This window comes from Oncorhynchus tshawytscha, linkage group LG16 (assembly GCF_018296145.1).
Source record: "Oncorhynchus tshawytscha isolate Ot180627B linkage group LG16, Otsh_v2.0, whole genome shotgun sequence".
In the NCBI taxonomy this organism is placed as follows: Eukaryota; Metazoa; Chordata; class Actinopteri; order Salmoniformes; family Salmonidae; genus Oncorhynchus; species Oncorhynchus tshawytscha.
This window is the reverse complement of record NC_056444.1, coordinates 14,922,575-14,937,632: the sequence shown is the minus strand read 5'-3', so window position 1 is coordinate 14,937,632 and position 15,058 is coordinate 14,922,575.

Below are 15,058 nucleotides of genomic sequence, written 5' to 3'. Positions count from 1 at the left end.
ATTCAATCACAAAGATAACAAAATCACAAATCCAATTCAACACATTACTGAGTAAGACTTATGAAGCATAATGGGGGCTGCATCATGTTATGGGTATGCTTGTAATTGTTAAGGACTGGGGAGTTTTTCAGGATAAAAAATAAATGGAATGGAGCTATGCACAGGCAAAATCCTAGAGGAAAACCTGGTTCAGTCTGCTTTCCACCAGACACTGGGAGATTAATTGATATTTTAGCAGGACAATAAGCTAAAACACAAGAGCAAATCTTCACTGGAGTTGCTTACCAAGAAGATTTACCCAGAAAGACTCTGTAATCACGGCTGAAGGTGCTTCTACAAATGATTGACTCAGGGGTGTGAATGATTATGTAAATTAGCTATTTCTGTATTTCAGTGATTTGCACAAGTCAATGGGTATGAATACTTTCTGAAAGTGCTCTTTTACTATATTTCTCTGTGGTAAAATCTATGCATTTAGTATGTGTTGCAAGTAAAAATGTTAGAGGGACATTCACATCTCTTATCTTCAACGAACAGACAGGCATGCTATATTTGAGCTTGTTGATGCGGTATTCATTCTTTTGTGTAAATAATGGAAATATCTGATTGGATGCTAGTGCCAAATAGCTAGCCATCTGTGCTGAGGCAGATTCTTATATTTAAATATTACTGTAGGCTTTTACACACAAGAAGTGGAATGCAACTTTCCTACTGCTGTGAGGGAGCTCTAAGCCACATCTTTTTTCTCATAAATGGTAATAAAGGTTTAACATGAGCATCCAGTCCAACAAAAGTATACACTTATTTTTGTTGGGAAATAACTAATTTGTTTAAAACATATTAACATAACAGCAATATTTCTCTTGCAAATGTATTTTTCATGTCTCTCAAGTTTTTAAAGTTTACGTTTTTATTACTTTAACTTAAACTCCCTAGAGTCGATGTCCTCACCCAGAGGAAATCAAATTAGCATAAAAAGAAAATCCCCATCAAAATGTGTCTGATAAAGCTAGAGATATCTGTGGGCTACGTCTATATCCATTGCATCCGCCAATGGTACATCTGCGGTGGAACTTCGCCGAGCTACAGCGGTGTTTGTCAGACCATGAGATGTCTGTAGCGTCCCAAAAAATGTTCTGATCTTTCTGCTATTGCTCAGATATAGGACAGACACTGTTTTTCCATGTATGAATCTGTTATTCAATGTGTTTCTATGGGCTAATAGAAAGCCAAATTCAATGTCTTTCCTAAAAAATATATATATACTTTTTTTATACCTAAAATTTAAAATAAAATAGCTAAATGATCATTGGTATGACATCTTAAAACAACTCCATACGTTAGCTTACTACCCCCCTAGTGTTTTCAATTGGATTTGCCTAGACGTCTCCTTGCTCCCAGGTTCCCAGGGGACCTGTGGAGGCAAAGGTCCGCTGCACTACAGCAGCAGCACAAAGATGATTCATCAGCATGTCTACCTGCCTTGAACAGGACAGTGGATGTTCACAGAACAGTGTAGCGCTTCACAAACTCTCCATCTACATGTCACCACTTCCATTTCATTAAACCAGTTAGAGGATAATGAGCTCTTTCCTCTTCAGGCTCATTTTGCTAGTGTGAAAAGTTGAAGAGGAGGTGAAGGGGGGCTTATCTCCTATGGCCGCTTGTTGGATGCTAGATTCTTGTAGTGTGTCCTTGAACTCTTCACAAACACCCGATTGAGAGCACTTTTTGTAAAATGAACGGAAGTTACAGAAGAACATGTTGTGTCCGGAGATAATACTGTACATGTCAAGAAAATCTTGAAGTTGGTTTCTAAACATACAAAAATGTCTCGGTTGCATGCATTGTGACAAAGTAATCAACTACTGTATGTCAACCTACCATTCCTTGAATCCCTATCTGACGTAACTATGAATGTCAAGTTCACTGGAACGACAACATGATTAGCAAAACTGAATGAGTGCCAAGCTAACAAGTGATGTGAGGAGCAGTGACACCAATGATGATGCACATGGCTGATCACATTGGTCTACAGGTCAGGATCCCTTCACCTTCAGTGCAACTGTAAAAGCTCTCAGTGGTGTCATCCAGCCATGCAGTGCCAGTCATCCGGTACGTGAAGTGAATGCACAGTAATGAGTCTGAGTTTACCCTGACTTTAATTGTACATTCCTCCTACTGTGAAATGAGTGACCTTTGTGTGTGTGTGTGTGTGTGTGTGTGTGTGTGGTCATTCCCCCTTAACGTTGCTTGACAATGAGATGAACATAGATTAAATGTTTTAATTTGTGAACATGATTCACAATACATTATCATATATAGAAGCATACAACAATCTAATACTGCAAGCTACTGGATTCAACGACAGAGGAACACATTTTAAATGTATCGTTTGTACGTAATGTAGTTCTACCCCCAGTCTAAAAACCATGCCAAGGCTCTGCATGGCTTAATGCTTCTTTGGCAAATAGTTTCCTTCCCCCCCAAAAAAATATATTCTGCTACTACAGACAGATGAGGGAAGATGGAGAGGAGTAAATCAGGAATTTCCACAAACTTTTCTTGGATCATCATCTCAAGTGCTCTTGACACAATCATTATGATGTATTGGGGGATAGGCCGTATGTGATGAGTGCGGAGATAAAGTAATTTGAAAATAGGGAGGTCTAGCACTGTAATTCTCATATGAGCTCCGCAAGCTCCCATCAATGTTATTTCTCCTCGGAACAATAGCAAATTCAACAGAAACGACCCACGAAGGAGTGAGGGCTCTCGGGGGATAAAGACTTAATATGTTTCTTTCTTCAATATTTGCCCAGTTTTACGGGAAAGTGGGCGAGAAATGCCATGATTTAGGATAAGGCTTTCGGGCTAGTATTTTTTTAGACTAATCATCTCTTCAACACCTCATAAAGGTTTCTCAACGCAACTCATATTTTTCAGACATTATCTCCCACCGGTGAAGAGTTATGTGTATCCGTGTGAAGAACGGTCTGGCGCTTTTCCATATCAGTTTGACTTTAGCTGGAGTTACTTTTCCTGCTAGCCGGGTGACCTAAACATTGAACCCAGTCATGTGTGGTTACAGCACAGCCGTCACTGCTAAGATAAATCAGTCAGTTCCTCCTGACCTAATATGTCATGTGTTAAATCCTGACTTACTTGTTATTCTTGATTATTACTGATATTGTACTGGACTGTTGAGGAAGCTTGCAAGTAAGCGTTTAGCTCACCCTGACCTTCCTTCCATGGAATGACTTTGATTAATCAAGAGTCACAGCCCCCCCAGCATATACTGTACTAGTCTTGAAAACCTGACCCTAGGCAACAGTGACTCTAGTTGGCAACTTCAACAAGGAAAAATAAAATTCCGAGCTGGGTCCTCTTCAGACAGACAACTCTCCCAACAAATCAGGAGGCAGACATGCCAGATCATCGCGAATCGAAACCAGGCAAGTCCTTCACAGTGGTTTTTGTTCAATTAAATTAAGTTCAATAAAGGTTCAATATAAATAAATAAAACAATTAGTTGATGCAAACAAGCCGCTTGCAAAATTAACTCATTAAAAGTAACCTCAGTGATCTGCATCTTGCTAGCTACTATTTAGTATTTTATTCAAGCAGATAAGGTAGTGGCGTAGACAGTGGCGTAGTTCCTCTATGTTGAAAGAGTATAATTGAAACCAGACCATAGTCACTGTTTCCTAGTGTTGGTTTTCAAAACTAAGCACATGCTGGAAGTAAACATCAATCCACTTCCTGTCTGAGTCAGAGCTTATCAAGAGGTAACACAATGAAACCAGGCGAGTAAGTAAGCCTAATCAGGACTACTAAGGTAGCAGATGGTGCTCTGTGCTCCATCCCCTCTTCCTCTCCACTCTGCTTTTATCCTCCTCTCTCTTCCTCTGCGGCATACCAAGAAGATGATTAAATAGCATGATCATTACACAGGTGCACCTTCTGTCACACAACAAAATGTGGGATGTGGGATGTGATAAATCCCAAATGAATACAACCACTAGCATCAAAAAAACTGTTTTAAGCAATGAGCCTGTTGCAACAGATTTTTTTTATATATTTTTTTATTTCACCTTTATTTAACCAGGTAAGCTAGTTGAGAACAAGTTCTCATTTGCAACTGCAACCTGGCCAAGATAAAGCATAGCAGTTCGACACATACAACAACACAGAGTTCCACATGGGATGAACAAAACATACAGTCAATAATACAGTAGAAAAAAAGAAAACAAAGTATATATACAGTGAGTGCAAATAAGGTCAAATAAGGGAGTTAAGGCAATACATAGGCCATGGTGGAGAAGTAATTACAATATGGCAATTAAACACTGGAATGGTAGATGTGCAAAAGATGAATGTGCAAGTAGAGATACTGTGGTGCAAAAGGAGCAAAATAAATAAATACAGTATGGGAATGAGGTAGATAGATTGGCTGTATACAGATGGGCTATGAACAGGTGCAGTGATCTGTGAGCTGCTCTGACAGCTGGTTCTTAAAGCTAGTGAGGGAGATGGGAATCTCCAGCTTCAGTGATTTTTGCAGTTCGTTCCAGTCAGTGGCAGCAGAGAACTGGAAGGAAAGGGGACCAAAGGAGGAATTGGCTTTGGGGGTGACCAGTGAGATATACCTGCTGGAGCGTGTGCTACGAGTGGTTGCTGCTATGGTGACCAGCGAGCTGAGATATGGTGGGGCGTTACCTAGTAGAGACTTGTAGATAACCTGTAGTCAGTGGGTTTGACGATGAGTATGAAGCAAGGGTCAGCCAACGAGAGCGTACAGGTCGCAGTGGTGGGTAGTATATGGGGCTTTGGTGACAAAATGGATGGCACTGTGAAAGACTATATACAGTTTGCTGAGTAGAGTGTTGGAGGCTATTTTATAGATGACATCGCCGAAGTCAAGGATCGGTAGGATGGTCAGTTTTACGAGGGTATGTTTGGCAGCATGAGTGAAGGAAGCTTTGTTGCGAAATAGGAAGACGATTCTAGATTTAAATTTTGATTGGAGATGCTTAATGTGAGTCTGGAAGGAGAGTTTACAGTCTAGCCAGATACCTAGGTATTTGTAGTTATCCACGTATTCTAAGTCAGAGCCGTCCAGAGTAGTGATGCTGGATGGGCAGACAGGTGCGGGCAATGATCGGTTGAATAGCATGCATTTAGTTATATTTGCGTTTAAGAGCAGTTGGAGGCCACGAAAGGAGAGTTGTATGGCATTGAAGCTCGTCTGGAGGTTAGTTAACACAGTGTCCAAAGAAGGGCCAGAAGTATACAGAATGGTGTCGTCTGCGTAGAGGTGGATTAGAGAATCACCAGCAGCAAGAGCGACATCATTGATGTATACAGCGAAGAGAGTCGCCCGAGAATTGAACCCTGTGGCACCCCCATAGAGACTGCCAGAGGTCCGGACAACAGGCCCTCCGATTTGACACACTGAGCTCTATCAGAGAAGTAGTTGGTGAACCAGGCGAGGCAATCGTTTGAGAAACCAAGGCTGTTGAGTCTGCCAATAAGAATGTGGTGATTGACAGAGTCGAAAGCCTTGGCCAGGTCGATGAATACAGCTGCACAGTAATGTCTCTTATCGATGGCGGTTATGATATCGTGAAGGACCTTGAGCGTGGCTGAGGTGCACCTATGACCAGCTCGGAAACCAGATTGCATAGCGGAAAAGGTACAATGTGATTCAAAATGGTCAGTAATCTGTTTGTTAACTTGGCTTTCGAAGACCTTAGAGATGCAGGGTAGGATAGATAGTCTGTAGCAGTTTGGGTCTTGAGTGTTTCCCCCTTTGAAGAGGGGGATGACCGCGGCAGCTTTCCAATCATTGGGAATCTCAGACGATACAAAAGAGAGGTTGAACCGGCTAATAATAGGGGTTGCAACAATTTTGGCAGATAATTTAAGAAAGAGAGGATCCAGATCGTCTAGCCCAGCTGATTTGTAGGGGTCCAGATTTTGCAGCTCTTTCAGAACATCAGCTATCTGGATATGGGTGAAGGAGAATGGTGGGGGCTTGGGCGGGTTGCTGTGGAGGGTGCCTAGCAGTTGACCGGGGTAGGGGTAGCCAGGTGGAAAGCATGGCCAGCCTTAGAGAAATGCTTACTGAAATTCTCAATTATAGTGGATTTGTCAGTTGTAACAGTGTTTCCTAGCCTCAGAGCAGTGGGTAGCTGGGAGGAGGTGCTCTTATTGTCCATGGACTTTACAGTGTCCCAGAACTTTGAGTTTGTACTGCAGGATGCACATTTCTGTTTAAAAAAGCTAGCCTTAGCTTTCCTAACTTCCTGTGTATATTGGTTCCTAACTTCCCTGAAAAGTTGCATATCACGGGGGCTATTCGATGCTAATGCAGAACGCCACAGGATGTTTTTGTGCTGGTCAAGGGCAGACAGGTCTGGAGTGAACCAAGGGCTATATCTATTCCTGGTTCTACATTTTTTGAATGGGGCATGCCTATTTAAGATGGTGAGCTATAAAAGAATAACCAGGCATCCTCTACTGTCGGGATGAGGTCAATGTTGTTCCAGGATAAGGTTGATTAGAAAGGCCTGCTTGCAGAAGTGTTTTAGGGAGCGTTTGACAGTGATGAGGGGTGGTCGTTTGCTCGCAGACCCATTACGGATGCAGGCAATGAGGCAGTGATCGCTGAGATCTTGGTTGAAAACAGTAGAGGTGTATTTGGAGGGTGAGTTAGTTAGGATGATATCTATGAGGGTGCCCGTGTTTACGGATTTGGGGTTATATCTGGTAGGTTCATTGATAAATTGTGTGAGATTGAGGGCATCAAGCTTAGATTGTAGGATGGCTGGGGTGTTAAGCATTTCAGATGAGAATGTTTAGCTTAAAATGTTGATAAACTATTAGGCCATTTCTTCACATTATGGTGTGTTCCATTAGTAGGAAAACACCATTATCAAAAGTGACCACAAATGCAATCATGCATGTAATGCTTTTATTATAAAGGTGCATTTGTATGGTGAAAATTATCTTCCCCAAACTTGAAAATCACACGCAGTGTACGTATGCAATTAGGCTCTACACCCGTTGTAAAGTAGATTGATGTGCTTAATTTTAAAAGTTATTTGCACACTTTAATTGTGATACAAACCTTATCAAAACATATAGGCCTATGGTTTTGATTTAGAATGGACCATTATGCACCTTTCTCGAAAAATACATGTCATCTATACACTTAAATAGTGAAAGGAGGGTGCTTTTTCCATGGTTCATGCCAGCCAAGTAGGCTGATCCTGTTGTAAAGAGACGCAATGTGCTTAATATTAGGAAAGTTGGGAAATAAATATAGTAGGCCTAGCTTATAGAAAGCTGATGGGATCCTCCTCTTTTTAAAAGAGGCCATCAGTCAGTTTTCTCACACATTTGCATAGAAATGTTGGCAAACATTAGCTCATGGGCACTCATGAAGTGTTTTATTTGATTTTTGATTACATTTGCATTGATGTCAGGGTGATTAGATGGACAATAGAGTGCTGAGTACCAGGCAGTTAGAAAGTTTGGTAGGCTACTAATGAGCTTGGAGAGCTTGGATAAGCCTAATTTCCGTGATTAAACGGTCAAGTGGAATTTGACTGCCGTCATGACTCTTGATCACTGGTGTGGCATTAATACGGTCACCGTATTAACGCCCTGCATGTAGGTGTGGGTTTTAACCCCAATTTCGATCTTGTCTCATTGCTGCAACTCCCCAAATGTGCTCGGGAGGCAAAGGTCGAGTCATGCATCATCCGAAACATGACCTGCCAAACTACGCTTCTTAACACACGCCCGCTTAACCCGGAAGCCAGTCGCACCAATGTGTCGGAGGAAACACTGTTCACCTGACGACTGAGGTCAGCCTGCCACAAGGAGTCACTGGAGTCTGATGAGTGAAGTAAAGCCGCCCCAGCCAAACCCTCCCCGAACCCGGACGACACTTGGCCAATTGTGGGACTCCCGATCATGTGATACAGCCCCGGATCAAACCCGGGTCTGTAGTGACGCCTTTACCAATGCGATGCAGTGCCTTAGAACGCTGCAACACCCGGGATGCCCCAAATTCAGACACTTCTGAATAACATTATGGTTGATGTGAGACAAATTTTACTCTCTCAAACCAAGCGGATTGGAAACATGACAGTCAACATGTACCACTGACTGAGAACAGTCTGAAAGGGGGGAAAAGAATGATAACAAACATAATCAAATAACTCTTAAAAAGCATTTTATCCATGTTCAAACATCCTCAATCATCAAACTAAGGGCTGGCTTATGTAAACTTGCTTAATGTGGCCAGATAAAACATGTTGTGAGTATTTAATTCAACCTAACACTTTATTTGGAATGATTCATATTTATTTAACCTTTATTTGTACAGGTAAATAAATTAAGAACAGACTAGTATTTGTACTGACAACCTGACAGGTTATCTCTTGGCACTAAAAGAATGGTTCATCATAGATTTGAGGTCAACCTGTCTCTCCGGTTAAAGGCAATTACCTCGGGTTCACCCTAATTGGTTACCTATTATCTATTTGGACCAGTGACACTTCCTGTGGCCATTTCTCTCACCAATGACACTGGATAATGCCATTCGGGGCTTGTTTCTATACTATAGCAAGGTTGTGTTCATTAGGGCACACTGTTTTCATTTTCCTACAACAACAAAACATGATTGGATGAATGCAGGTAGTTGGTCTAGAGGTCACCATATGCTGGTTAGTCCTATCGGCAGTAATTGATATCAAAAGCACATTTTACTTGTCACACGTTTCGTAAACACCAGGTGTAGACTAACAGTGACATGCTTACTTACAGGCCCTTCCCAACAATGCAGAGAAAAAATGAAAAATAACAGAAAAATAATAACACAATGAATAAATTTACAATGAGTAACAATAACTTGGTTATATACATGGGGTACCAGTACAGAGTTGATGTGCAAGGGTATGAAGAAATTGAGGTAGATATGTACATATAGGTATGCGTAAAGTGACTAGGCAACAGGATAGATTTTTCGGTCAAAGGAAGTGATAGCGGAGATAATATGTACAAAAAAAGTTCAACTCAGCATAGAAAACACACTAAACAGCAGAATTGGTCAGGAACATCCGTCAGATCTCCACACCCTACCACTGTGACTGGCACCCAGGAAATTAGTTCTGTGTCGACTCGAGGAAGATGTAGACAAGCATACAAATAGAATCTTTCTATGCAGACAACTGCCTCAAGCATTGTGACTCACACAGAGCAAACTGAGCTCTGTGACCAAGCTATCTCTAGTGGCACACTGTTGACTAGTGAGACACTATGCTGTACGTCTCTCTGGCACCTCTCGAATGCAATAGCGTGGTATTGGGGTGTGCTGATGAATCTTTCATCTGTAATAAACTCCTTTACCCATAGGCAGTAGGTACCCACCTCATTGGGGGAGATCCTTTCTCCGATGTTGTAATTAATCACCTCTCCTATCCACAGTGTTCTCCTTACCAGGCTTTCATGTTATTTAGCATCCACGATACACTATTTAATCTCATAAACATACAGTTGAAGTCGGAAGTTTACATACACTTAAGTTGGAGTCATTAAAACAATTTTTTCATCCTCTCCACACATTTCTTGTTAATAAACTATAGTTTTGGCAAGTCGGTTAGGACATCTACTTTGTACATGACACAAGTAATTTTTCCAACAATTGTTTACAGACAGATTATTTCCCTTATGATTCACTGTATCACAATTCCAATGGGTCAGAAGTTTACATGCAATAAGTTGACTGTGCCTTTAAACAGCTTGGACAATTCCAGAAAATTATGTCATGGCTTTAGAAGCTTCTGATAGGCTAATTGACAACATTTGAGTCAATTGGAGGTGTACCTGTGGATGTATTCCAAGGCCTACCTTCAAACTCAGTGCCTCTTTGCTTGACAACATGGGAAGATCAAAAGAAATCAGCCAAAACAAAAGAAAACAAATTGTAGACCTCCACCAGTCTGTTTCATCCTTGGGAGCAATTTCCAAACGCCTGAAGGTACCACGTTTATCTGTACAAACAATAGCACGCAAGTATAAACACAATGCTGCCGTCATACCGCTCAGGAAGAAGACACGTTCTGTCTCCTAGAGATGGACGTACTTAGGTGAAAAAAGTGCAAATCAATCCCAGAACAACAGCAAAGGACATTGTGAAGATGCAGGTGGAAACGGGTACAAAAGTATCTATATCCACAGCAAAATGAGTCCTATATCAACATAACCTGAAAAGCCGCTCAGCAAGGCAGAAGCCACTGCTCCAAACCTGCCATAAGAAGCCAGACTACGGTTTGCAACTGCACATGGGGACAAAGATCGTACTTTTTGTAGAAATGTCCTCTGGTCTGATGAAACAAAAATATAATTGTTTGGCCATAATGACCATCATTATGTTTGGAGGAAAAAGGGGGAGGCTTGCAAGCTGAAGAACACCATCCCAACCGTGAAGGACGGGAGTGGCAGCATCATGTTGTGGGGGTGATTTGCTGCAGAAGGGACTGGTGCACTTCACAGGTGCATTTCACAAAATAGCTGGCCCTTCCCAACAATGATGAGGTAGGAAAATTACGTGGAAAAGTTGTGGCAAAATGGCTTAAGGACAACAAAGTCAAGGTATTAGAGTGGCAATCACAAAGCCCTGACCTCAATCCTATAGAAAATTTGTGGGCAGAACTGAAAAAGCGTGTGCGAGCAAGGAGGCCTACAAACCTGACTCAGTTACACCAGCTGTCAGGAGGAATGGCCCAAAATTCATCATTGTGGAAGGCTACCTGAAACATTTGACCCAAGTTAAACAATTTAAAGGCAATGCTACCAAATACTAATTGGGTGTATGAAAACTTCTGACCCATTGGGAATGTGATGAAAGAAATAAAAGCTGAAATAAATCATTCTCTCTACTATTATTCTGACATTTCACATTCTTAAAATAGAGTGGTGATCCTAACTGACCTAAGACAGGGAATGTTTACTATGATTAAATGTCAAGAATTGTGAAAAACTGAGTTTAAATGTATTTGGCTAAGGTGTATGTAAATTTCCGACTTCAACTGTATGTAATTGTCAACAAATAGAGAAATGATGTGCTGGGGTAATATGGAATTGATCAAGTATGTTGAAAGGATTGTTAATAAGCATACACTGAACATTGCTTACCGCTCATGTTGTCAATTGTTTGCAGTGGCTAGTTTAACAAAACCAAAGTGTGGAATTCAGCCACTCCAACGTCCATTGACTGCTTTCAAGGTAAAGAAACAAATATCCAAATTGTTTACATTCTATGATATCGAGAAACAGCATGCAAATGCCACATACCGTATGTCACCTTCGTTAGTAATGGACACCAAACACACACATCATTGAGAATTTGATTCAGACCCACAGAAAGATATGATTTGCTCTACATCCACTGCATCTAAACATAATCATGATGACTTATGTTTCGCAATATAAATCCTAATACAATTGAGTCACAGGTTTTTCCATTATTCAACACAAACACAGTCTTGCCTCCGACTCTCTAACTCAAGGATAATATCCCATCCATGATTTACGTACAGGGATTGTCAAATAGGATCAACAGTAATACATTCCTATGGCAGTCATTTTTATCTCGCCCCATGCTTGTGTCGCCTCTCTTCCATTAGTCTAGCTGAGAAGACTTCACTCACACAAACACTCACATGTGCATGCCCGCACAACCACACACAGACAGACAGTCACAGGCATGCAAATCAAATCAAATGTATTTATATAGCCCTTCGTACATCAGCTGATATCTCAAAGTGCTGTACAGAAACCCAGCAGCAAGCAATGCAGGTGTAGAAGCACGGCGGCTAGGAAAAACTCCCTAGAAAGGCCAAAACCTAGGAAGAGACCTAGAGAGGAACCAGGCTATGAGGGGTGGCCAGTCCTCTTCTGGCTGTGCCGGATGGAGATTATAACAGAACATGGCCAAGATGTTCAAATGTTCATAAATTACCAGCATGGTCAAATAATAATAATCACAGGCAGAACAGTTGAAACTGGAGCAGCAGCACGGCCAGGTGGACTGGGGACAGCAAGGAGTCATCATGCCAGGTAGTCCTGAGGCATGGTCCTAGGGCTCAGGTCCTCCGAGAGAGAGAAAGAAAGAGAGAAAGAGAGAATTAGAGAGAGCATACCTAAATTCACACAGGACACCGGATAAGACAGGAGAAGTACTCCAGATATAACAAACTGATCCTAGCCCCCTGACACATAAACTACTGCAGCATAAATACTGGAGGCTGAGACAGGAGGGGTCAGGAGACACTGTGGCCCCATCCGATGACAGGGACAGGACCAAACAGGAAGGATATAACCCCACCCACTTTGCCAAAGCACAGCCCCCACACCACTAGAGGGATATCTTCAACCACCAACTTACCATCCTGAGACAAGGCCGAGTATAGCCCACAAAGATCTCCGCCACGGCACAACCCAAGGGGGGGCGCAAGCATGTACACACACACACACGCACACACGCACGCACACGCACACACACATACACACACACACAGAGTTTGTTCTATAAAAGTCAAACTCCATAGCACCAGAAACATTTTGTACAGTCCAGTCTAACACAGTACAATTCTAGAGTTGACACACAGTACATTAGAAATGTATGTATTCATGTTTGGTAAGAACACATGTTATCATAAAGCTGAAATGTTCTTTAGTTTCCATATTTAAAACTATAGCTCCCTGCATTATGTTTCACATCAGCACCTTCACATCTGGCCTCCTTTCCCAATGACTTGACCTGAAAAACTCCTGTGGTTAAGAGCTTTTATGCAACTTGAATAAGAAAATACTTCATAGACAATCAAACATCCACTGACCAAAATATAGCCGATATTGATGAAATCAATAGATTATTGCCTGGCCTTAAGGAGTTGTACTTGAGCTACTGTAAATGCAACAATACATTAACACAGGTACCTTCCCGATTATATTTCTGGTTTATTTCTCCAAGCGTTCAATTGCTTTTTTTCTTGCTTTGGGCCTCGGAGGACGATAACATACGGAGTTGGATAATTGGATTAAAGGATAGACATCTGACTAGGTCCTAGCTGACCACTGTGCATCCCTCACTCAGAACTCCAGGAGGAAGGACAAGAAAGAGAACGGACCACTCTTCACATGACTGGACGGGGCCTCTTTCATGCTACGGCAGTGAGAGCTTGGCTCAGGATATTATTTATTATTGTTATTATTATTATTATTATTGTTATTATTATAAATTATTCGTTATCCACAGGCAGAGTAGTGATTATCGTCCCATGCATGTCAGGAGAATTTTACTCCCACGGAACAGAATCCAAGGTTGTGCAAGATGATAAGCATCTACAGCTGAATATTGCAAAGAAGGAAAGGGGAAAGGGGAGACCTAGTCAGTTGCACAACTAAATGCATTCAACTGAAATGTGTCTTCCGCATTTAACTCAACCCCTCTGAATCAGAGAGGTGCGGAGTGCTGCCTTAATCAACATCCACGTCTTCGGTGCCTGGGGAACAGTGGGTTAACTGCCTTGCTCAGGGGCAGAACGACAGATTTTTGCCTGGATTCAATCCAGCAAGAGGCAGTGTTGTCAGGTTTGGGGGAATGTTTTCATCATATCTCTGCCATTCAATTACAGTGAAGAAGTTAGACAGTCATTGCTTTAGGAGACAGGACTGAAAAAAAATCAACTTAAAGATGCTCTACAAGATCTTAAGCACAACAAATTCATAACATTTAGTACGAATTCAAATTGGATTCCATATCATATGAATTCCCCGCCAAAAGAGGGTGTAACATGTCATACGAAATGGATGACACAGTACACAATTTTATAACGTAGCTCACAAAAAACAGGGACCACTTTTGGCTTGTGAGCACCACTTTCAAAACTACTGGCTGAAATGATACAAAAGTTCCAGAGTGCATCTTTAATTCAATGCCACGTCTTGATTCAATGCCCCAAAAGTGATTGTGATATTTCAAAGAACAAGTCTTCGCTCATTGAATAATGAGAAAATTGAATACATTAATTGATTCATGCTCTCTCCCCCACATTCTCACACTGCCTCTATATCTTACTCACTCAGACACACACACACACACAAATTCCTTCAGACAGCCTTGGGAATCTACATGGCCCCATAATTCTCTTTGACTCTGTTCCAAAGACTAGAGTACATTGTTCACATCTGAGCAAGCTCAGTGGGACATCTGTGTCATTGTGTGAAAATGTGCAGTTTCATCGGGCATCCGTCACATCGAAATTTAGAAAATCAACACCTCAGCATTCGGAGAAGCCCAGTCAACAGAAAACTCTCGTAGCTAAATCTAAACTGTCGACTTTGTCTGCACATATTACTCGACTGTTGATCATGCTTTCTGGGGCTCCTTTAAATGCAAGGCATTCTTCAGTTACATAAAGGCCCACAATGACTCATTAAAAGGGAGCAGTGATGATTTTTCAGTCTTTAATTAGATTTATGATATTAATAGCCATATGCACAGAGTCTGTCTGCAACTAGCTCACACACCAAAGGAAATGCTGCAGATACAAATTAAATGACAAAGGGCTAGACAGATGATATCTTCCCTCCCTGGGATGTTGTGGCGGGTCATTTGGAGAGGCTGACAGCTTATCAGGGTTTGATTTGTAAAGGTTATTCAAGGTCACCCGTATGACCTTCGCTGCTCCATTCTGAGATTTGACCCCGAGGGGTGTTATTAGGGGGTACAGATTAGAGGGCAAGACAGATTCAGCTGAAACACCAGGGGATTGCTTCTACCAGCAGCATATGATTACGATTTCAAGGGGCAGATTACGATTTCAAGGGGCAGAGTGCTTCATCAACTTCCACTGTGGCGGACCATATTTTGGTCTCGAGCATCAAAGCTTTTTACTCTCCCTCTTGGTAGACAACGTCATTTCAGGATACCACCCTTTTCATTGAGCATCCCTTTTTTTAGTCCCATCCCCAAATACCT